General features: G+C 44.9%; 1 protein-coding gene across 6 annotated transcripts in view; it reads left to right on the top strand.

The window, feature by feature from the left end:
- The window catches only part of NEDD4L (NEDD4 like E3 ubiquitin protein ligase), a 334,412-nt gene that overhangs the window by 157,905 nt on the left and 157,027 nt on the right, over positions 1–19,480 (top strand). The window contains exon 1 of one of the 6 annotated variants that reach the window (XM_073680901.1): positions 8,620–8,783. The exons of 4 other annotated variants lie outside the window; for them this stretch is intronic. The gene's annotated coding sequence lies outside the window, so the exon portion shown is untranslated. Of the gene's footprint in view, positions 1–8,619; positions 8,784–10,506; positions 10,585–19,480 lie in introns of those variants that run through there. One more of the 6 variants, XM_073680905.1, reaches the window with a different exon arrangement.

The raw sequence follows: 19,480 nt of genomic DNA, 5'->3' as shown, positions 1-19,480 counted from the left end.
GTGAAAACAATGCTGAACTTTATGTACATGCATAGCAAAAACAAAAGGACAGTGAAAAAAAAACGCTGAAAAAAAACGCACCAAAAAGAAAAGAAACAAGAAAACGGCAACAAAAATCCTGAACAACCTCCTGGCAAGAGATCCGGTTTTGCTGCAGAAAATGAACGCTGAAAAAACCATGATGTGCGGACATAGCCTTAGGGTATGTGCATACGATGCAGAAATGAAGCAGAAAATTTCTGCATCTCCCTGGCAGAAAAAACGCATGCGGATTGTACATTCATTTTTCCTGCGGAACACATGCGGATTCACATGCATTTCCGCATGCGGATTAACAAGCGCTTTCCAGGCGATTTTAGCATCACTTGGAAAGTGCTTGACATCTAGGTCACACTATATAAATCCATGCAATCGGCATGGATTTATATAGTGTGACCGTATAAGAATGTTTAAAAATAAAAAAATAAAGCTATACTTACCCTCTGAGGCCCCGCGTGTGCTGCCACGTTCGTTCCTGGCTTGTTCCTGGCTGCCGGGATATCGCGAGACACTGCGCTGAAGGGCCTGCGGTCACATGACTGTGACGTCACCGAAGGTCCTTCAGTCTTGCACGCGAGCAGAGGGAAGGAGTCCGGGGGCTGTCAGAAGGTGAATATATATTTATTTTTTATTTTATTCTTGTTTTTACATCTTTTAATGGTACCTGGGTGTGGAGGAGAGTCTCCTGTCCTGCACACCCAGGTACCATCCGCACATTAGAACGCGCCAATAACGCAAGTACAGATGCAGTCTTGCGGAATTGGCGCGTTCTAATGCAAGTCAATGGCGGCGAAAACGCCGCGTTTCCGCAAAATTAATGGACATGCTGCGGATTTTTGAGCGCAGCATAAACGCTGCGGAAAAATCCGCAGCATGGGCACAGCACATGCGGATTTCAGTTGGGAAACATTGCTGCCCTTCTACCATGCGTTTTTAATGCGTTTCCGCGGCTGCAGAAACGCTGCGGAAACGCATAAAAAACGCATCGTGTGCACTCAGCCTTACAGTATTTTATGGGAGGTGTAGCCACCATAAAACTGAAATTTTGGCTTTTTGATTCAATTTAATTTGCTGTACAGCGTTTCTTTTACCATAGTTAAAACGGTATTCCCATCTCCAAAATCCTATCTCTATGTAGTACGTGTAGTAATAATAATAATATTAGCAAATACCTCCAATTAGAAATGTAGTATAGTTCTTCTGATTCACTATGTCACTTACCCCATGTGCAGGGCATTGCAGTAGCTTGGGTATCCATGGTTACCACCACTAACAACGAACTGTCACTATATGGTCATACCCATGGATACCTAAGCTACTGCAATGCCCTGCATATGGGGTAAGCGACATAGCGAATCAGAAGAACTATACTACAATTCTAATTGGAGGTATTTGCTAATATTACACCTACTACATCTTGGGATAGGATCTGTGAGATGGGAATACCCGTTTAAATTAATATTTTGATAAATCATTCTTCTGCGGACATGCTTATACAATATATGCCTATTTTTTCTTTAACTTTATTTTGTAGTGGAAAAAAAAAAATATATTTTTTTTTTTACTTTTTTTTTTTCCCTATAAAGGATGTGAAACAGCAAGTCTTCAGTCGATTTTAATATCTACCGCAATGCTATGTGTCTGTTATTGCAGTGGTTTCTCATTCACCTAAAGAGGACCCATCACTTGTAAAAATATTTTTCTCCAATAACCCCCCACGACAGCACCAAAGGAAGATGTCACCCCACCCTAATAGGGACAGAAAACACAAAGAGGTCAAATAGCCTCTCCCTCATCCTCCCTCCAGTGTTTTTCCTGTCCCTATTGGGACGAAGAGGTCACCCACGGTGCTCTGTGCCGGCGGCAGAGCCCCAGCATACCTTTTAAGCCGGGCAGCTGGGACCGAGCGGTGTTCTTCTCCTCCCCTTATGCTGCTCCTTTCTCCTCCAGGACTTGGGACCCCCATCCCCACCGAGTCCGCGCCTGCGGGTAAGGTCCGGTGGGTGTCGGGCTGGAGGCCTCCTCGAGCTCTCCATCCCAGCTCCTCCCCCCTCTCAGGTGGCCTCCGGCGTTCTCCATAGCGGGAGAGATGCGCGCCGGATCCCGGAAGTGACGCGGACCGCTGGGTGACGTCACTCCCGGTCTGCGTTCCACCCTGTAACGCAGTTACCTAAAAACGGCCGGAAAGTGACGTGGGACACCGAAACAGGTTCCCTTAGGTTACTTCCGGTCCGTTTAGGACAATGGGGGCCTCTGGAGGTGAAAATGAAAATAAAAAAAAAACAAACCCCGCAGGTGATCACAGGTGTTCCTGCTCCACCAATTAGACCACGGGGGAGGAGCCTTCCCACCCCCCTCCCCAGGGAAAGAGGGAGAGCGCTGTGTCCAGTTGCCTATATAAAAGCCCTGGACAGAAGACATCTAAGGTAGGACCTAATCCTTTTTGTATTTTTATACACTGGATGGTCAGGAATCTATCTTCTCCATGTCTGCGGAGCCCAGCTCGATTACAGCCCCAGTAAGTCTGGCACTGGGGGTCCTTTCCTAGGTGCAGGTTAGAATTGATACATTAATTACCCTTCTCCCTCTTTAGGGGGACAAGGATCCTGCACCAGAAAATAAGTCTAGCTGGAAGTGTGCTATATGTGCAAAAAAACTATCTTCTTCAAACAAAAAATATTTATGCCAGAAATGTACGGAGAAGATTATTAGGGAAGAGCAGCCATCCCTCATAGATGAAATCAAGGGGATAGTCCGTCAGGAAGTTCAATCTTCATTGGACTCCTTTTCCCGATCCACTTCTGATTCGCCTCCAAAGGCTAAGAGGAAGATTTCCCTGGAAAAAGAAGAGACTCTGACTCCCAGGACGAAATATCCCTTCCAGAAGATCTCATAGAGGAAGGTGAACTCAGCCCAGCAGAGGAAGGTCTGGAAAATAAGAAATATTATTTCTTAATGGAATTTATGGAAGACCTCCTCACAGCAGTAAGAAGAATGATGGAGGTGGAAGAAGAGAAGCCCATTAGATCAGTCCAGGATGGACAGCCTTCTCAGGAAATCCTGGGAAACATCAGCAGCCCTTCTGAACACTAATGTAGTCTCCATGTGTGTTGCACGATCCATGTCGAGATGGCTCATCCAACGCTTCCCTACCCTTGCTGCAGAAGGCCACTGACTTTCTGGCAGATGCTTCAGCGGAATCTGTGGGTAACCGCCAGGGCAGCAGTTCTTTCGAACTCCACAAGGCGAGTACTATGGCTGAAATCGTGGAACGGTGCTGTGGCCTCCAAAATAAAACTCTGTTCCATTCCCTTTAGGGGAGAATATATGTTTGGCCAGGCCCTTGACGACCTTCTGGAGAAGGCGGCTGATAAAAAGAAGTCCTTGCCAGAACCGAGACACTACAAGAAGACCCCCTTTCGCCCCCCTCGTGAGCAGAATCCCAAGTACAAGGGGAAAGGAAAGTCTGGTCGATGGAGCTACCCCAAAGGAGGGAAAGATAGGAATATTTTTTTCCCAAAAGGACAGCGACAACAGAAGCGGTGACACCAGAGCAGTGGGGGGACGAATCATAAGATACCTTCCCCAATGGCAAAAGACTTTCCAGTCAATGGGTCTTGAAGGTAATTCAAGAAGGGGTGAAGATCGAATTCTCCTCATATCCTCTAAGAAAAGTGAGAATAACTCGTCTAACCTCCCCGAGATTAAAAACCGCCCTGATGTCCGGCCTAAGAGACCTGCTATCCTTGAGGGCTATTTCACAGGTCCCAAAAACAGAAAGACACACAGAGGCCACTATTAATGCCTGTTTGTGATAAGAAAACCAAACAGCACTTACAGAATAATAACAAATCTGAAACCCTTAAACCAATACATCATCTACCGAAGATTCAAAATGGAGTCCATCAGATCAGCAGTTCCCTTGATAGGACAAGGATATGTGATAGCAACCATCGACTTACAGGACGCATACTATCACGTCCCTATACATCCAACATACTGAAAATTTCTAATGTTTGCGGTGGTTCGAGGATCAAACCTTACATTTTCAATTCAATTTATTGCCGTTCGGAATATCCTCAGCACCAAGAATATTTACCAAAATTATGTTAGAGGTAGTAGCTTCTATCAGAAAGGAGAAAATCTGCATCATTCCCTACCTTGACTACTTCTTAATAGTAGGTCCCTCCGTGGCATCACTCCAGGAAGATCTGCAAAGAACAATCCAAATCCTGACCTACGGTGGTTGATAAATCATCAAAAGTCAGACCTGGTCCCTGCCACAGAAAAAAGATTCCTGGGTGTTCTATTAGACTCCGCCAGACAAACCTCCTTCTTACCAAAGGACAGGCAGATACTTTTGAGAACCAAGATATCGAATCTGAACACCCTGAACAGGGTGTCCCTAAAATTTGCCATGTCAGCCCTCTGCTCCATGACAGCCTGCATTCAATCCGTAGCCTGGGCACAGGCTCACACCAGGGCATTGCAAACCCATGTTCTCGCACAGTGGGACGGATCCCCAGACTCCCTAAATGGGAAGATCATGATCACTCATTATGTGAAGACATCCCTGTCATGGTGGATCAGCCCAAGAAACCTAAGAACAGGGGTTCCATGGTTTCAGTTCCCTCTGATAACAGTCACGGTAGACGCCAGCAAGACGAGATGGGGAGCCGTCGTCGCTCAAACCCCGTTCCAAGGTGTCTGGACAGAAGAGACCAGCAGGAGATCCTCCAACTTCCGCAAATTAAAGGCAGTGGAGGAGGCACTCAAAATATCGTCTCCAGTCATTGCGAGCAAACACGTAAAAGTCTATTTAGACAACATGACTACCGTAGCTCACCTGTCGCATCAGGGGAGTACAAGATACGAGAATCTAAAAAGTATCTCAGCAAGAATATTCTTCTGGGCAGAAGGACATCTTCGTTCCTTATCAGGTCTGCACATAAAAGGCTCAGACAACATCCAGGCCTATTTTCTGACCAGAAGGAATATCCATCCGGGGGAATGGGAGCTGGACTCAGACATTTTCCACATGCTGACCAGACAATGGGGTCATCCGGAGGTGGACCTTCTTGCAAGACGCCAGAACACCAAGGCAGAAAAATACTTCTCCCTAGATCCAGAAGATGTATGCCTGGGGATAGATGCATTCGCTCACCCGTGGCGTTTCCATCTAGCTTGCGCTTTTCCCCCAATTCCATTGCTACCCAGGACCTTACAGAAAGTAAGGACCGAGGAGGTCAAGATAATCTTGATAGCCCCAATTTGGCCCAAAAGGAGCTCGTTCTGTGCACTAAACAGTCTAAGCATAGAAGGACCCCTCATTCTGCCAGCAATCAAAAACCTTCTCCATCAGGGTCCAATACTCCATCCAGATCCAGAGAACTTCCATCTAGTGGCCTGGCTTTTGAGTTCACAATCCTGAAAGCCAAGGGACTCTCAGACCGAGTAATTCATACCCTACAAAAAAGTAGGAAACAAATCACAAACTCCATATACGGCAAGATATGGAAGACCTTCCTAACATGGTATAAACCAAAGATGCCAGATCTTCGGCATCCTGACATGACCTAGATCTGGGATTTTCTACAACAGGGGCTGGAAAAGGGCCTTAGACCCAGCACCCTCAAGGTACAGATCGCGGCGCTGAGTGCCTATTTCGACCAGAGCATAGCCGAACATCAATGGGTAAAAAGGTTCATCACAGCAGCTACTCGTCTGCGTCCCAGAATAATCAACCACGTTCCCTCCTGGGATCTTAATATCATCCTTAAAGGTCTGACACTACCGCCGTTTGAACATTTGACCTCAATAGAGCTGGATAAATTAGCCTGGAAAACAACTTTTCTAGTAGCGATTACCACTGCCAGGAGAGTGGGAGAAATCCAAGCCTTCTCAGTGAATGACCCATATCTGAGAATCCTGGATGATAGGATTATTCTACAACTGGACCCATCTTTCTTGCCAAAGGTAGTCTCAGACTTTCATAGATCACAGGAGATAATTCTGCCTTCCTTCTGTCAGGACCCAAAAAATAAAAGGGAAGAAGAATTCAATACTTTGGACGTAAGGCGGGTCGTTCTTCACTACCTCCAAAAGATAGAGGCCTGGAGGAAGGATCAGAACCTCTTCATTCAGCCATCTGGTCAGAACAGAGGAAAGAGTCTCAAAAGTTACCATCACTACTTGGATCAAAAAAGCAATAGTGGAATCGTCAGATCCAAAGTCTCTCACCACCAGAAAAACTGAAAGCACACTCTACTAGAGCCATGTCCGTCTCCTTGGCAGAAAAGGCTAGTGCCTCCCTCGAGCAGATATGTAGAGCAGCTACATGGTCCTCGGTCCATACCTTCACCAAGCATTAGAAACTTCATTTAATGTCCGTTAAAGACTTGGCCTTTGGGCGGAAAGTGCTTCAGGCCATTGTCCCTCTCTAAACATGAGTCTTTGGTACTCCTCCTTTGGTGCTGTCGTGGGGTTATTGGAGAAAATAGAATTAAACTTACCGGTAATTCGGTTTCTAATAACCCTCCACGACAGCACTGGTAATTCCCTCCCAGGCTTGGTTAGCCAAAAAATCATTTAATTTGAATAAGAATAAATATAATTTGAAGCATCCATACTGGTGTGGTCCTTTATAAAAACACTGGAGGGAGGATGAGGGAGGGGCTTTTTGACCTCTTTGTGTTTCCTGTCCCTATTAGGGTGGGCTGACATCCTCCTTTGGTGCTGTCGTGGAGGGTTATTAGAAACCGAATTACAGGTAAGTCTAATTCTATTTTTTTTTAACCTGGTGTAAATGCCGCTGTTCTCCTGAATCCGGCGTAGTTTTTCATTTTGTTCCTGAGATATAGCCCCCTCTTGCCTGTATATATAGATCTAGTCTTTGTTGTAAGTGGGTGTGGTCCTCAAAGATCTACAGAGTTGTTGGACCACACCTACTTGGCTAATAAAATTACATAATAGGATTATGGGGTCATATCTCAGAAACCGAGAGGAACAGGAAGAAAAGAAAAACATTGCCTTATTCAGGAGAACAGCGGCATTTACACCAGGTATAAAAATTACATTTATTACCAGTCGCCGGTCTTATATACCATAGTTATATTAGAAACTGCAATACCCAAATGTGTCCCATAGTGGTGCTGTTTGAAAAAAACAAAGCAGCTGTGCTTTTCTGATCTCAGCCCTTTTATTTACCTGCCCTTTCTAACCAAGGAAACACTGACACAAAACACTATTTACTCTGGAGTCTCTGACTTCTGTGTGTTCAGAGATTTATGTCCTGACTTATTTTTAAAGTGACCTCAACCTTTTTATAACTGCACCTTTCTTATGTGATATCTTTTATTTACGGTACTTTTTGCTGATTACGAAAATTTTATTTTATAAATTTTCGGATTTTATAACAAAGGTAGAACAAAATATGCAAAAGTAAAAAGAGACATAGGGCGGTGCTGTAATTAAAAAAATAAAAAATTGCAAGATTTAATACTGAAAAAAATATTGAATAAATCGCTCACCATTGGTGTTGATCAAGCAGTGAAATCCTCGAGTACTCTGTACTCAAATCGAGCATGTTGGACGCGCTCAACTTGAGTTGCGAGCATAATGGACAAGAATGACAAACTCGAGCTTGCACGCCGTGTCTTGCGCGCCGTGTCTTGCGCGCCGTCTCTTGCGCTAAAATCTGTACTTTATATGTGATGGTGCTGTTTCAAATACTACTGACCGCCAGAAAATATGTCCAAGAAAAATAAATTTGATCGGCACATCCAAAGAAAGAGATAATCTTCACATTTTATTCCATCTGTGTCAATTAAAATCCACACGTTGGTGAAATTTTTTTTTTTTTATCACCAACATGTGTATTTTAATTGACACACATGGAATAAAATGTGAAGATTTTGGATGCGCCAATCAACTTTATCTTTCTTACAGAAACATTTACCGTACTATAGAAAAATACTTAACACAGGTTGTAGCAGAGCTGAGCTGTTTGTCGTTTTGCACCACTCATGTTGATAGTTATAGTGGTATGCTAAAGGTGTATTCCCGTCTGCCAGATCGTCTCTCAGTATGTACTATAATACTAGTAAGTACCTCACATTAGAAATGTACTGTAATATAGTTCTTCTGATTCGCCATGTCGCTTACCCCATGTGCAGGGCATTGCAGCCGCTGTCAGAGGTGTGCATGTGGCACAAGGACAAATTAAGCTCTGCTACTTTTGTCTGCAAGTGCAATAATGTGATATTCTATATTAAAGGGGTGTAATGTTTAGGGACCCCGTGTCACCTGGTGGGTACAAACCGTGCAAAGTACAGTAGGTCTAGCAGTAATGCAGTGTGAAATATGACACGGTTGCGTAAATCTTAGCGCCCGCAGAGCTCTGCTGCACATTTGTGTTTGTTACATAATATAACAATTTGTTTCGGAAAGTGCTCGCTCTACACACGGCCATTGTTGTCATACAATCGAACTGTGTCATAGTTAGTTGACTTTCTCTACCGAGGGCTGAGGGCCGGCGCGGAGAGTTGTCAGACGAGTTTTTACTATCCTGCGCTGCGATTGGAGAACTCCTTTACTGTTTACTGGGTGTCGTTCACTGCGGGCCGGGAGAGAACAGACGTGGATGGGACTGCCGTGGTGTCCGGTGGTGGAGGCTGCCGGGAAGGTCTGGACGCAGTTTAGGAATAGTTTTTTGGATTGGACGATTTTTATGTTTCTACTCCACGGTCAGTAAAAAAAAAAAAAAAGAATAATAACCATGATCTGTGAAGGGCAATGTAGCAGAGCTGATGTGGTGGCATGGGCTACGTTATGTTAACTCGCTGTATTAATAGAAAGCAGTAAAGTGCTACCTGCAGTCCTATGTAAATCAACAAATAACTCTGCACTGCTACAGGGGTATTTACGCAGGCTGATAGTGAGACCATACACAGTATATAGCAGTCAGACATCCATCTCTCAGGTCTGACCCAATGTACTGCAGCACTCAGCTCTTGCATTCTGTACCTGTGCTCTCCAGGGTAAAGCCGCTGCCATTTCTCTTCTGGCGGTGACATTTCTCCCATGGATTAAAAGGATTTTGCCTCAGATTCTGACAGCCGAATTTTTCTCAACCTCCAACGTCATTTATTGAGGGAAAGTTAATAGACATCCATTCACATTAGATGGTCTGCTCAATTCCTGAATTGTTCTGTATAGCTGGTTCCAGATAGTTTATTTTGTTGTGTGGACGGGTTGGGGGCAATTACAACAGCCGGCAACGCGTGTCAATGGGTTTGCGATGTCAGTTGGGGATCTACTGAGGCCCCCATGGCTGCCATGTTCTAGATACATGTGTGATACATGGATACGGGTTTGTTCCAGATTTTTCATGTCCAGTTTATGTATTGTTCAATCTGTGTTCAGAAATACACAATTTATGGTGATAACACGATGTTCTCTGGTTTTACGGCAGTGGGTTATGCATATGTGTGTGTGTGTGCGTGAATATATAATGTGTGTGTGTGATGAGATATATAGACACGCATATATGCATATGCACTATGTGTGTGTGTGTGTGTATATATATATACCACTTTATTCTCTAGATACATCGACTTAATCTGAGACTAATATATATACACTCACAATTATACATAATTGTGAGTGTATATATATTAGTCTCAGATTAATCGACTTATCTAGCGAATAAAGTTGTATATGTAGCACCCTGAGGATTCGGCTGCTACAGGGGTATTGCACCTCAACCCAGAGGTGTGATATTCCACTCCCGGGTAAGGAAGGAGTGTGGAACTGAGCTCAGATAGACTGCATGCACTACATACATCCCATTCCAGAGGAGCAGGCCGACGGTACTCCCACTTAGAAATGTGCAGGTACAACCGAGCCTGTTCCTGGCTGGAGTGGGAGGGGGGTGGTACATCCCATGTAGTGTAGGGGCAGATAGGGGGAGCAGTCTGGGTAAAGATAGGAGCTCATTGGGTGCTGGTCACCTGAGCTCACACATAGAGGGTGTATATAAGGTGGGCACCAACTAAGATCAGGGTCAGACGCTGAGAACAAGTCAGTTGGAGAGGAGAGAGAAGGAAACAGCAGCCCTGGAGAGAGAGAGAGTGGAGCAGAGAAAGACCCAGAGGGGGAAGACTGAAGGGACCCAAGAACCCAAATTAGAGCACCGGGTGAGGAGTCAGCAAGAGGGTACCGGAACCCAAGCTGGTGGGGGCAAAGACATTCCCCAGCCAGAGACCGGAGACCGTGGGCAGTGTCTGTCACGGTCACCCACCACATTCACCCCGAAGGCACACCACATGAAGGGTCAGGGAACCCAGGGCCAAGGGTGTCCCAAAAGAAGGCCCGAGGGAGCTGGACCTAGGTGAATCACTGGTGGGGACGGCTGAAGAAAGGACAGAGGGAGAGCTCAGGGCCACGCTCCGGACTTGTTTGGGGGTTGGCTGGATCCAGGACCTGGTGGACGCAGCACGGCTCGGGTGGTCACTAGCAGCTGGAGTGACCAGTACAACATCAGCAGTAAGTAAACACCCTTAACTGCACAACCCGAGTCTGTCTTCATTGCCGGCTGCATCGCACCACCACAACCCCCATCCTCTGCGCCTGTCCCCTCTGAGGCTATACCCCTCCCGTTGGGGGTTATCTCACCAAGCTGCGCACCCACCATCAGCCTCAGCGGACCCTGCAGCAGCGGCGGCCACAGTGACCGCATCACAACGGGTGGCGTAGTCGACACAAAAGAACTTTAGTAACATCTGTAAAGCTGCCACATAACACTTAGCTTGACGCCCTGGGCACGGGACCGGGTCACAGCCGCTCGGAGACTACAACCCCCCATCTGATCCGGTGCCGGGTATTCCCCTCAAAAAGGAATATGTCCCAGGGGGCGCGTCATATATACTCAATTATATATACACATATAGTGCGTATGCATGTGTCTATATATCTCATCACACGCATGCGCATATATGTGTGTATACACACTGTATATATACTAACACCGCATGCATACATACATAGTTTTTTTCTTCTTCTATAGCCATAGACGGTTACCGTAGGGAAACTTGATGGAGATCTGTAGGGTATGTGCACACGGTGCATTTTTATGCGACAAATCCGTGCGGATTTGGCCCCATAAACGCATTGCAAACCTTATCCCAGCATTTTCTATGGGATTTTGGAAGATCTCTGCACGTGATCAGGAATTTTACTGACAGGATTTCATGTGCGGAAAAATAAGCAGCATGTCCATTGTTTGTGCGGATTTGCCTGCGTTTTTCCTATACAATGCATTGGGAAAAAAAGACAAGGCAAAAACGCATGAAAACGCAAAAAAAGCACAGAATTTCCACAGCGTTTTTGATGCCAAGAAAGTTCTTCAAGCAATTCCTGATAACCTTAGAAGTAGGTGCTGGTAGTGATAGTGAAGCCCTTGCCCCAGAGCTGTAAGCGGCCATGCCAGGCGGAGCGCTGCCCCTTCTTGCGTCACATTAACACTCTGCTCTTGAGAAACTCGTGTTTTGAATTTACTCGTCATAAAAAATCCGGTCTGTACAAGAAAGAGATTTCCTTTGGATCTCGTAATATTTTCTGTAAACAGCGAGCACACTCTTTATTCCACATACGGGCGTCCCTCTTTACAGGCTGTGCCGGCCATACAGCCGGGTAGAGGGCAAGTTACACATTAAGTGATCTGTATGTGTGTGTAATATGATATATTCCCGACCTGTGTTTTCTCCTGTCCAAGTTAATCTTAGATTCTTAGAGAAAGCAATTGCATTCTGATGCCCAAGGGGGCGCTCAAGGGCTCCTGTGCCACAAAGGACGACATCAGTGTTATAAATGGCGCATGATAGGTGGGGACCCTGTTACCAATTTAACGTTTTCTATGGATGTATTGACGTTGCTGGCATTGACACATCCCCGACATAAGGCATGCATCCTATGCCTGTGTATGGAGCGAGCTCAGGAGCGGAGACCACTCTGTACATGGTGGACGCCAGCTGTGTTACTCAGCCAGCATCTGCCTCTAACAGCAGTGACCGGGGTTAGCTCCGATTGCTGCTGTTCAACACCCCTAAATGCCCCAATCAGTTTCATAGCGTTATTTAGGCCTCATTCAGACGTCCATGAATCACGTTCTTGTTCTATTAGTGATTTTCACAGATGAGACTCATATCCATTAACCCCTTCACCACCTTGGGTTTTTCCTTTTTGTTTTCTGCTCCCTTCCTTCCCAGAGCCATAATTTTTTTTTTATTTTTCCTTCCCGGCCATATGAGGTCTTGTTTTTTGCGGGACGAGTTGTACTTTTGAACGACACCATTGATTTTACCATATAGTGTACTGGAAAACGTCAAAAAAATTCCAAGTGCGGTAAAATTGCAAAAAGTACAATTCCACAATTGTTTTTTGAGGATTTTTTTTTACTATGGTCACTAAATGCTATAACTGACCTACCATTATGATTCTCCAGGTCATTACGAGTTTGCAGATGCCAAACATGTATAGATTTTTTTTATATTTGTAGTGAAAAAAAATCCAAAGTTTGTAAAAAAAAAATAAAAAAATAAATAAATAAAAAAAAACTGCCATTTTTCGAGACCCGTAGCGTCTCCATTTTGCAGGATCTGGGGCTGGGTGAGGGCTTATTTTTTGCGCGCCAGGCTGACATTTTTTATACCATTTTGGGATAGATACAATGTTTTCATCGCCCATTATTTCATTTTTTTGCAATGTCGCAGCGACCTAAAACATTTAATTCCGGCGTTTTGATTTTGATTCCTGTTACGCAGTCTACCAATGAGATTAATTCTTTTAATCTATTGATAGATCGGGCATTTCTGAACGCGGCAATACCAAATATAATTTTTGCCTGTGAGGCAATTTCTGCATGTTTCACAGCTGTCTAACATCCGTGACACACATGCAGCCGCGGCAACAGTAAAAGATGCCGAGCACGCCAAAATACTCGGCGAGCACCTGAGCGAGCTCGCCGAAAGGGTTAATGAAACATACTTGCTCAGCACTAGTCTCCATACATAGTTTGGTCTCTTCAATAAAAAAAACTGTACTCCCTGAGCTGCATCTAGATATCTTCTCTAGCCAACTTTGTATTGATGAGGGTCAAAAACCCCGAAAACCTTGCTGTCTACAGATGAGTCTTTGGTTAGGCTGGTACTAGTTACTTTGCATGTTTTTTTCCTAGGAAGCATTGCCTTCAAAATAAGTCTTAAATCATAGTTGGGTATCTTCAATGAAAGATGGTACGGTACCCCTCTCCCTCCCAAGCTAGGTCTAGCCATCACATTCAGCCAACCAGTGCTCTGCTCTTTACTAATGAGGGGCAAAAAACACCAACATTTAAAATGCCATATTCTGGAACTTGAATTCCCCACCCAGTATCACCGCTGAACAACCTGAAAATTACCACACTTAGGCCATGTGCCCACGATTCAGAAATGCTCCGGATTTTTCCTGAGCGTTACTGCATCTCCCTGGCAGAAAAAACACATGCGGATTGTACATGAGTTTTTCTTGCCAGGAACAAGCGTAAGTGAAGCCTTTTTCACATGCATTTCCACATGCGGGTTGTCAAGCGCTTTCTAAGCGATTTTAGCATCACTTGGAAAGTGCTTGACAACTTGGTCACACTATATAAATCCATGCAACCGGCATGGATTTATATACTGTGACCGAAAGAATGGTAAAAAATAAATATACTTGCCTTCCGATGGCCCCCAGTCTCCTTATCCGATGCGTCCGGTCTTCCCGGTGTCTCGCGGTTGTGTAAAAGGACCTGCCATGATGTCATTTAGTAATGTGACTGGTCACGCGACCCCCGACGTCAGCGGTCGCGTGACACATCAAATTACGTCATGGCAGGTCGTTTTAGACCATCGCGAGCTGCCGGGAAGCCAGGATGGATTGCTATGGAGACCGGGGGCCATCAGAAGGTAAGTATATGTATATTTTTTACTTTAACCACTTCGCGCCAGAGCCTGTTTTTGCCTTCGTGACCGGGCCAATTTTTTCAATTCTGACCACTGTCACTTTATGAGGTAATTACTCTGGAGCTTCAACGGATCCCCCTGATTCTGAGATTGTTTTTTTGTGACATATTGTACTTCATGATAGTGGTAAAATTTCTTCGATATCACTTGCGTTTATTTGTGAAAAAATCGGAAATTTGGCGAAAATTTTGAAAATTTTGCAATTTTCAAACTTTGAATTTTCATGCCCTTTAATCAGAGAGATATATCACACAAAATAGTTAATGAATAACATTTCCCACATGTCTACTTCACATCAGCACAATTTTGGAACCAAAATTTTTTTCTGTTAGGAAGCTATAAGGGTTAAAAGTTGACCAGCGATTTCTCATTTTTACAACAAAATTTACAAAAACATTTTTTTAGGGACCACATCTTATTTGAAGTGACTTTGAGGAGCCTTTATGACAGAAAATACCCAAAAGTGATACCATTCTAAAAACTGCACCCCTCAAGGTGCTCAAAACCACATTCAAGAAGTTTATTAACCCTTCAGGTGCTTCACAGGAATTTTTGGAATGTGGAAGAAAACAATGAACATTTAACTTTTTTTCACAAAACTGCTACTTTAGCCTCAAATTTTTAATTTTCACAAGGGCAGCCAGAAAAAATGGACCCCAAAATGTGTTGTGCAATTTCTCCTGAGCACGCTGATACCCCATATGTGGTGCAAAGCCACTGTTTGGGCGCACGGCATGGCTCGGAAGGTAAGGAGCGCCATTTGACTTTTGGAATGGAAATTTGACTGGAATGGATAGCGGACGCCATGTTGCATTTGGAGAGCCCCTGAGGTGCCTAAACAGAGGAAACCCACAACAAGTGACCGAATTTTACAATCTACTCCTCTGTATAAATTAATCTAGTGGTGGGAAAATAAGTAGATAGGTAAATGGTCACTAAACCCATAGATGAATTCCCACAGAGGTGTCATTTCCATAATGGGGTCACTTCAGGGGGTATTATGCTGTTCTGGTACTTTTCAGAGTACCAGAGCTAAAGAATCCCCCCTGAAGTGACCCCATTTTGGAAATGACACCGCTCTGGGAATTCATCTATGGGTTTAGTGACCATTTTAACTCGATGGATGATTTCCAGAAACAAGCACGCAATGGAAGGTTTAGATTCTGGAGAACCCCCGCTGGAAATTAAGTGAGCTCTACTCGAATATGTCATTCACTAAATGAACCAAATGTTTGAATGACAAATTGGGATACATTTTTACAGTTTAAAAACGTGGTTCTGTGTGGTAGATTTTAAAGCAGTCAGTGACGCATAAGGATGGCAATGATGGGCATTGTGGGCAATAGTAGCGGGTATCACGCCTCATTCCTCTCTTAGTACATACACGACATCTTTTCTGGGGGTTCCTTCTTGTTTCCGTTGCTGGAATAAGTGCAATAAAATGTCGCTCAGTGAGTCTTTTCACATCCTCAGATTCTAATGGATGAGCGGGGCTAACACTTTGAAAGACAAGATTTTCAATTACCTTTTCTTGATAATCAAGAAAAGGATCTGAATTTCCTGCTTTTTTGTACAACACAAAAGAATTGTATGTGGCCACCTGAAACAAATAAATAACCAACTTTTTATACCAGGTATAGGACTTTCTTGATACCTGGTATGGCTGTAGAACCTGGTCTGCAAGGTCCACACCCCCCATGTGTTTGTTGTAGTCAATGACTGACACAGGTTTTTGCTTCGGAGTGGTGGATCCTAGTTCTACAGTGGCCCTTGTGGCATCTGTGTGGATCGAGCTGAGGACAAAAATATCCCTCTTATCCCTATATTTCAGGGCAAGCAGCTCTCCTTTGCGTACAGCCCCTGACTGCCCCTTTTGAAACTTTTGGTTGACCAATGGTTGTGGAAACCCCTGACGGTTTTTACGGATGGTCCCACAAGCCCCGATGTTGTGTTCAACCAGACTTTTAAATAGGGGTATGCTGGTGTAATAATTGTCCACATATAGATTGGAGCCTTTTTGAAAAAATGGACTTATCAGCTCCCAAACAATTTTTCCAGATGTCCCCAGATAAGTAGGGCATCCTGGTGGGTTTAGTTGGCTATCTTTCCCCTCATATATGCGAAAAGCGGATGTGTATCCGGTTGAACTTTCGCACATTTTATAGAGCTTTATTCCAAACCTTGCCCTTTTAGATGGGATAAATTGCTTGAGGTGCAGTCTTCCTTTGAATTTTACAAGGGACTCGTCTATAGAAATATTTTGTGTTGGGGTGTAGAGCCTTAAGAATTTTTCTGACAAATTTTCAATGATGGGTCTAATTTTATATAACCTGTCATGTTCTGGGGCATTTCTGGGCAGGCATTGACTATTGTCGTTAAAATGCCAAAACCGCATGAGCATTTCATAACGGGTCCTAGGCAGAACGACTGAAAACATAGGGGTGGCTTGAACAGGGTGGTTGGACCAGTAGGATCAAATGCTCGGTTTTTTAACAAGCCCCATGGCAAATGTAAGTCCTAAAAATTTTTTTATTTCCGGGACATTAGTTGGTGTCCATAAATTTGCCCTAGCATAGTAAGATCGGGGATTCTGGCTTATGAATTGGGATGCATATAAATTTGTTTGCACGACAATATGCTCTAGCAAGCTGTCTGTAAAAAACAAATTAAAAAAATGAATTGGTCCAAAATCTTCCACATTTATACCAGGAATGGCGTTGAAATCAGGGCTGAATGGAGCAGCCGAATCCGAAGCCTCCCATCTGGGAAATGCTAGATCATGTGGCAAAGCCCCTTGTACACTGGGGTGCGCCAATTCACTAGTAGCAGGGACAGCGCTTGTACTGGGCAGTGTTCCCTGATTTGGAGACGTTTCTCCAGTAGCGCTATTTGCACCTATTGCTGTACTGGTCCTTGGGCTTGAGGATGGAACAGAATCACTGCTCATTTCTGAGCTCTGTGTCGCCGCTACTAAAGCCCTCAAAATCCATATCTCCATCTGAGATTGCGCTGTCATCAGTGTCAGAACACAGCAGGGCATACACCTCTTCTGCGGTATAAGTCTGACGGGCCATTTTATTTTTATATTTTTGGACTGGACTGGACTGGACTGGACTGGACTGGACTGGACTGGACTGGACGGGACGGGACTGGACTGGACTGGACTGGACGGGACGGGACCGGACTGGACTGGACTGGACTGGACGGGACCGGACCGGACTGGACTGGGACGGGACCGGACCTGACCGGGACGGGACCTGACCTGGCCGGGACGGGACGGGACCTGGCCGGGACGGGACGGGACCTGACCTGGCCGGGACGGGACGGGACCTGACCTGGCCGGGACCTGACCTGGCCGGGACGGGACCTGACCTGGCCGGGACCTGACCTGGCCGGGACGGGACCTGACCTGGCCGGGACCTGACCTGGCCGGGACGGGACCTGACCTGGCCGGGACCTGACCTGGCCGGGACGGGACCTGACCGGGCCGGGCCTGACGGGCCGGGCCTGACTAACCCTAACTCTTACTTTCTTTTTTATTTTTCGCTTTCACAGTGGCAAGGCTGACACAGCTCTTGTCACACTGTTTCTCCTCTGCTCTCTCACTGAGATCCGAGGAGAAACAGTGTATTTATCAGTCAGATCGCCCAGGAAAGTTAGTTGCTAAAACAAACTTCCCTGGTGATCTCTCTGATTGGCTGGTGTGACGCTGACATCATCGAGACCTGAGCCAATCAGGTCTCGATGATGTCAGAGGTCACAGCACCGGGATCCCCGCCGCTCCTGAGGTATGTGGGGGGTCCCGATCGCCGACCACCAGCTGTCACTATCTTTTAAATCCATAGCGATCGCGGCATCTAGAAGATAGGAACAGGTTAACATCATGGGGACCTGATCCATTCAGGTCCCCATGATGCCACATGTCAGAGCTATCGCTCTGAACCGCTGCAGGACCACCCACCGTTTTTAAACGTCGGCGCTGCACAGAGCCCGGGCAGCGCCGACGTTTATGTACAGTGGGCGGTCCTGAACCGGTTAAGTCTTCTTCTTTTTTTTTTTTTTTTTTTTTACAGGTACTATGGAACCCGGGTCTGGAGGAGTCTCCTCTTCTCCAGACCCGGGTACCATCCGCACATTGAATTGCTTAATATCCGCATGTGCACATGTAGTGATGCGGATATTATGCGATTCAATGCAAGTCAATGGCGGCGATTGCGCAAAAGAATTGGTAGTGCTGCGGATTTTTCCGCAATGATAATCCACAGCGGAATTTACCACAGCATGTGCACAGCACATGCGGATTATCATTGGGGACAATAGCAGACCTTCTTCCAAGCGTTTTTTAAGCATTTCTGCAGCGGAATTGCTTAAATGCATAGTGTGCACACAGCCTTAAATTACATTCCCCCCGATTAGTATTACTAGCGTTCTTGACGCAGCATATTTTCGGTGCTTCCAAAATGTTGAGTTGTACAGTACAAGCACAGTGGATGGGAATAATAGAAATCCCATGCCCACTGTGGAAACTCCCCCGCGGTGCGGGTTTCCGAGCCGCAGCATGTAAATTTCTCTTGCGGAGATGCTCAGTCTTCTGTGCTTAGTTTCCCTATAGACTTGCATTAGATGCGGTAAATCTGCAGTCAAAAAGCACATGTGTCATAAGTTAATTTACACAGGTGTTTTTAGCCTTGTTTAATGTAATAAATAACTTAAAAATAGGGAGGACCCCATGTCATTTTTTTTGACAACCAGCCCAGGTAAAGCAGACAGCTGCTGGCTTATATTAACTGGCTGGGAAGATCCATGGTTATTGGGCTCTTAGAAGTCTAAAAAATACAAGCCATCCCAGAATTGACACATTACACTAGATGCGCCAATTCTGGCACTTTGCCTGGCTCTTACCGATTGTACTGGAGCGGTGACAATCAGGGTAATGGTAATTGGGGTTGATGACAGCTGTGATTTGTCAAAAAGGATTACCATCCTCACATGATCTATCTACGAGATCGCACAGCACATAGCCATAACTGAACATTATTCATCTCCCTGTAAAAAAAAAAAAAATAAAAATTGTGAAGGCTAATAAAAATACACATTATAGTGAGGCTTTAGGTGTTGGTGTTGGATGGGCTACAATTTGAGATCCTTAGTTATGGACATATATTATCCAACCAAATAATTATAGGGACATTGGTTAGGGAACCATTCAACTTTGTGCTGTCTCACACTTTCCGGGATTTTGTGGGTCACAGCTACTCCATTCACAGTCATAGCAGTAACCTAATCTACTTGCTCATGTGGATGTATGTTCTATTAGACATTTTAAATAGATATTTTATTAAATCAATAAAAGTTAATTTTTATTCACATTCTCTATCCCCCTTTTATTCTTCTTTTCCCCT

Source organism: Phyllobates terribilis, unplaced genomic scaffold (assembly GCF_046119375.1).
Source record: "Phyllobates terribilis strain yellow unplaced genomic scaffold, ASM4611937v1 Scaffold_1__5_contigs__length_1240528914, whole genome shotgun sequence".
Lineage (NCBI taxonomy): Eukaryota > Metazoa > Chordata > Amphibia > Anura > Dendrobatidae > Phyllobates > Phyllobates terribilis.
This window is presented reverse-complemented; position numbering and strand designations above follow the sequence as displayed.